Genomic DNA, 6,000 nt, shown 5'->3' on the forward strand with positions numbered 1-6,000 from the left:
CGCTCCGCATCTGCTTCAGTGGCGGCGGGTAGCTTTTGCCTGATTTCGCGCTGTCGCCCGCGGGTTTCGTGGTGAGTGCAGCCCCTAAATGAAAGATTACAGAAGGTAGATGCTGCAGCGGCATCCTGTCAACGTGCTACACACGTGAATGGAGTCTTTATATTAAAAAAACACTGTCACTCAGCAAACGTTCGACAAGCATATATGACATGTATTGCGGCATGGTATCTACTTTTGTTCATTTTAATCTGAATTTTTTCCCAAGCCTGTACAAGAAGATGAATAAAAAAAAATGAATGAGCAGTGATCACATCGAAGCTTCTTCAAGGCAAACATAACAGCGACAATAGCAAAACCGTCTTTCAGCACTAGATGAGAAACCATTGATGTAGCACCGAAGATGAAAATAATTTTATAAAAATGTAATGTAAGTTGCACAATGCTTACATGACATAAAACGCTTTTAAGTTTTGTTATCAATTTTGCTATAATTTATAGACCAGCAAATGTTTTATGTTGTATTATAAACATTATTTTAATTTTGCAAATAAACGTTGGTTTAATGAAATGTTTGCATGATATCATAACTATTTCATGAAAAAAAAAAAGAACAGGAAATCTATTTCAAGCACTAATTCCTAGCAATATTTTCTTTCTTTTTCTAGTATGTTTTTGAACTAATAATTTCTTGTAACTATCTGTGCAGTAATGCCTGCCTTAGAGAGCAATCGCTGTCCCATTATTTTGGTAGAATGCTTTGCTTATTACACATTCGGCACTGTTACTCAAGGGACACTCCTCAATAATGGATATAAAAACTTTTCTCTGTGCTATTTATTCAGAGGTGACTATAGGAGTTGAATGTCGCGCTGTATTGCGTAGCTGTGTACCGTCACCAATGGTACGTAGGCTACATGCTCGTGCAGGGTTGTTTTATCATTTTCAAGAACGCTAGTATAATGCTGCACATATATTAGATATATGTTGTTAAAATATTTATAGAAAGGTTATGCTAACGTTTATTTATAGCTCTATTAGGCGTTAAAAAAAAAAGAACGTTAGGAACACCGAAATAACATTTGACCAAAACTGAAATTGAACACTACTGTAATATTTTGAGCGATAGCTGGCCCGAAATGGAGGAGAACAAAAAAATTAATTACAGTAGTGCCTCATTAATATGGACAGTTTTGTTCTCGGGTTGTCCTTAAAATGAGTTGTCCGTAATAACGAATCGCGAATAAAATTTTTTCAAATATTATGCCATGATAGGATCTGCTTCTGCGCATATAGTGGGGCAGATCCTATCATGGCATAATATTGAGGCTCTCTTCGGAAAACTAAGGCAAATGTGCGGAAGGAACGACATGCTAGATGCGAGAGCCGTAACAGCGGCACTTGACCACATTGTCAAGATGGAAGTTTCATCTGGGAGCCAAATCAAGGCATCTAGTGTCGACACCGACGAAATCATTTCAGCTCTGCCGCAATCAGTAACTGAGGAATTGAAAGAAGTGATGGTATCTCCTGTCATCCCATTACCCACTGTCACGTATTCTGGTTTAGCTTACGTCGCTGGATACATTGTGAAGTTAATCAGTGACTTCGGGTGTGACGCTTGTGCTATCCTTCTTGAAACCAGCGAAAGAAGCAGCCCCATGTACACTATTCTGCGAGGACAAGATTCTAGCGGACTACATTATCCAAAAGCAGAGTTTGTAGCCCTCTTGGACAAGGTTGTGTCTTTTTTTGAAAAAGCTGTCGTGCACCTACCACACACAAATGTCCTTGAAGTCCTTCAAATCTTAAACCAGCCAGAACTTGAGAACTCACCTTTGCTGAGTTGCCCGGAAGGCATTGACAATAGCCATGCTATAAGGTCCGCTTCTTTAATATGTGAGAAATTTCTCAGAATCCTTCTTGTCAATTATGCTAAGAAAGTGACAGACAGGAACGAAAGGCCAGCTCCTTATGTGCACAAACCGTCCAGAAAGATTTTGAGACTTTAATTTTCTAGCTGCATGTACTGTTTTGATGAATGAGTGCAATGTGTTAACTTTGAAGGACATTTTTTTTTTTTTATTTGCTTGCCGCTCTTTTCAATTATGCATATCTGTTTGTGCCCATTTCCTTGATTAAATGTTTTTTATCACTGTATTAAACTGACTACGACTGTCTACGTGTGCGTCAGTCGCGAGACTACGTATACATCTGCTGTCTTTCAACCTACTGATTTTTTTTAAACGAAGCTAGAACAGCCCACTTCACTAGACAACTGAAATTTTAACTGTATGCGTAAATTTTTGTTCCTTACTCTGAATCTGAGACGTGCTATGAATTTTCGTCAGGGCCTCTTTTGCTCTAAACGAAAACGGCAGCGGTTGACAGAATCCACCGAACAGTTTGCCATGCACTAGCGTCAGGTCGCGCTCTACATGCTTACAGCTTTCAAAGGCACAGTGCATAAAATGGTACATATAGTTTTGTGAAAAATTTAGGGGCAAAAAGTGTTGATGTAAGTGCACCCGAAACTTCATTCGACCATGCGCGACAGCACTGACGAAGGAGCGCGCGCTCTCGCGCGCACGCGCATTATTGACAATTTTATTGCTCATACACGATAAATCAGACGCTAATTACGGCTTCTTCCTATAAGCCATATGGGGTGAAATATCAGGACCTGCCGGTGCAACCGATGCGGGCGGAGCGAAGAGCGAACGCGCGTTTCCCTTGCGCGTGAACGGCTGTAGCGGAGGAGCAGCAGTGGGGCGGTGGCGACCCCACCGAGGCGCTGCGGGCGGTGGAAACAGACCCCATTGGAGAGGCCGTAAGAGAAGAGAGAAACGCGCTCTCCCTCGAGACCGGCCGTGCACATGGCAAGTTAGTTCAGGGCTTTCCCCGCACCGGCGCTGCAGGTGCGCGCCGCATACCACTCTTAGAGCCTGCTCCTCTCGCGAGCGGCAGCACGCGCATCTCGTCGCATTTCTTTCTGTTGTTGAGAGCGCACGCTAGTAGATGCCACTGTCCTACTCCAGCTAGCTTCTACTCCGTTGCGCGTTGCATGACCCAATTCGCTAGCACCTGACAAGAGAAAGTCTAGCGCGGAATGGACGAGCGCTCGTACAATAAATAATTTCTGCCCGTGAATGGATGAGCGCGCTCGTACAATAAATTTCTGAACGGTCCCCGTGTCTGAATGGATGCGCGCTCGCGCATTGTACAATCTGATTTTTTTGCGGCGTAACTAAGAGTATCGAGTGGCCGTATTCGTAGGAACCCCAGGCCGTATACACGCGGTCATCGTAAATAGCCGTACTCGTCTAGCGGCCGTACTACTCCAGGCCGTACACAGTGCGCAAGCGTAAATAGCCGTACTCGAATTCCGAACGGTCCCATGCCTGAATGGACGAGCGCTCGCGCAGTGTACAGTATGGTTTTTTTGCGCCGTAACACACATTGTAACAATGGAGAATCCAAAGTGGCCGTACTCGTAGGAACCCCGAGCCGTACACAGCGCGCCAGCCGTAATTTCCGAACGGTCCCCATACCTGAATGGACGAGCGCTCCGCAGTGTACAGTATGGTTTTTTGCGGCGTAACACACATTGTAACAACGGAGAATGGCCGTACCCGTAGGAACCCAGGTCGTATACACGCGGCCATCGTAAATAGCCGTGCTCGTAGAACCCCGGGCCGTACACAACGCGCCAGCCGTACTCGTCTAGCGGCCGTACCCGTAGGAACCCAGGCCGCCCTAGTAACACACTTTGTTGCCTCAATATAGCCGCAATGTTTGCTTTCAACATTGCCTTAACGTGGCTACTGTCCTCTTTTTGCCACGTTGATGCAACATGCATAAGACAACATTGAAGCAACATTGCACCAATGTTACAACCTTTAGTCAATGTTTAGGCCACCTCTGAAGACGATATTAATGCAACATGGCTGCAACCTTTGCTTAATATTGGTACAACTTTTTATTTGCACACAGGCAACATTCCCATAACAACATTAGTGCAATATTGCTGCAAAGCTACTGTAATGTTTCAGAAACTTTCAGGCAGCATTCCAAGCTACTGAAATATTCTGCCGCATTGATGGCCACTAGCTATCGATGCTTGCTGTTCAATAAATTTATCTTGTGAAAGGCTAAACCATGTGCAATGGTATCGTCGTACCACAAAGGTTATGGTAGCTTAAGGTCACAAGACTGAGAAATTGAACATTACTCGTTGCCACACGGCAGTGCGGTGCAGAGGAGTACGAATACCTAAAAGGCTGCACTGGACAACACAGCTTTTTCCCACTTTTCAAGCCGTTTGCTCTGAATGAGACCTTAAATGTAATATTCATCAGCTCTGTACCAGTGCTCATTTAGATGCTATAAGCTGCTTTGACCTGAAAATGGCACTGAAAGTGGTTATTCTGGCAATTAGAATGATTTATATATATGCATGTGGATTACAAATAACCCTCATTTGTTTTTTAGCGCTATTTTATTTGTCAAGAATTTATTCAATTAGCCTAACAGCAAGCTTGATTCCAGTATACTCATTAGCTTAACATACAGCAGCTAGTTTCACAGATGTAAGACATTTACTTCAAGACAATCGTTTTATGCAGAAACTTGCAACAATCATACATTGCACACAGCCGATTTGGCTACTCAAGAACAGGAAGCACAAATAATGTCAACAGTTACTAAACTCATCAACATAGCTTTAAAATGTGCATGTCCCTCAACTTCAGTTTTACAAACATGGCACTTTAGTAAATTATTAATTGCAGAAACTTGCAACAAAATATAAAACAGCAGTACTGCCTATTCAGAAAAAGGACTCTATAACATACTGAACATTTACACAGGCACATTTCATTTCATTTATCTCCTTTATTTTCCTTAAAGTCCCTGTGGAAGAGGACTGAACTCATCTCCCCCGCCTCGATCGCTATGGTGGTGAAGACCGTTGGTGGTGTCTGCGGCGGCAGTGCGGCCGTTTCCGCGTGGTGCTGGCTGGCGGACTGAAGGGCGGTTGCGCCGGTGCGCTGTGGTGATGGCGGCTCTCGGGCGAGCGGCGTAGAAGTGGCAGCGTCTGCGTGCTGCCCCTCCGTGTTGACATTGGGGGTTCTGCCTGGTGGGGTTCCCTGCGCCGCCGTCAGCAGCCTGCGGGCCTCGTCCTGAGCGCCGATGATATAGTTGGCGTCGTTGAGCAGTTGTTGTAGAGCGCGTGAGAAGCCGAGATTGCCCCCACGTCTGTGGCGGCCGCCGAAGCGGACGCGGGTGGTCGGAGTTGCACCGGTTGCAATTTTTAAAAAAGCTGGCTGTTGTGTGAAGGCCGCACTTGCCATCAGCATGCAGATTCAGTGCATATGGCAACCCATGATAAGCATTGCCTAACCAAACAATTAGAAGATGACAGGTATATTTATTCACTTGTCATGCGTCTAAGCTAAGACTGCAAGAGACGTGTCATAAACTGCATATTTTTTCAGCTGCACGCGGTTCTTGGTTTTTGCAAAAATATAAGAACAAAGCGAAATAGTGCATGCAGATGTGACGCTTACTCGTCGCATGGTCTGGAATGTGATCTCAATTTTTATTTATTTCTGGAATTCATGTTTCGTGCTTTGGAGCCCTCCACCACATTCATTTTCCACATGTGGATTAAATTGGTTGGCACCCGGATTAAATTCGCTGGCGCTTGTATTAATTGCGTTGGCACCCGGAGTAAATTGGTTGGCGCTGACATTATTCGAGTTGGCGCTTGGATTAAATATGCTGGCGTTATGATTAAATGCTTGGCATTCGAAATAAATTACATGGCGCTTAGATTATATCAGTCGGCGCTCAGATTATTTCCGCTGGCGCTAGGATTAAATTCAGAGGGAAAACCAGCGCCCTCTCGAGGGGTCCAGGAGCAGCGCTAGCAGACGACGCGTGGCACTCTTTCTAGCGTAACCGCGTACTCATGAAGCCGCGCTCGGTGCACACATAAACCGG

This window comes from Amblyomma maculatum, chromosome 10 (assembly GCF_055883805.1).
Source record: "Amblyomma maculatum isolate TAMU_Amacu chromosome 10, ASM5588380v1, whole genome shotgun sequence".
NCBI lineage: Eukaryota > Metazoa > Arthropoda > Arachnida > Ixodida > Ixodidae > Amblyomma > Amblyomma maculatum.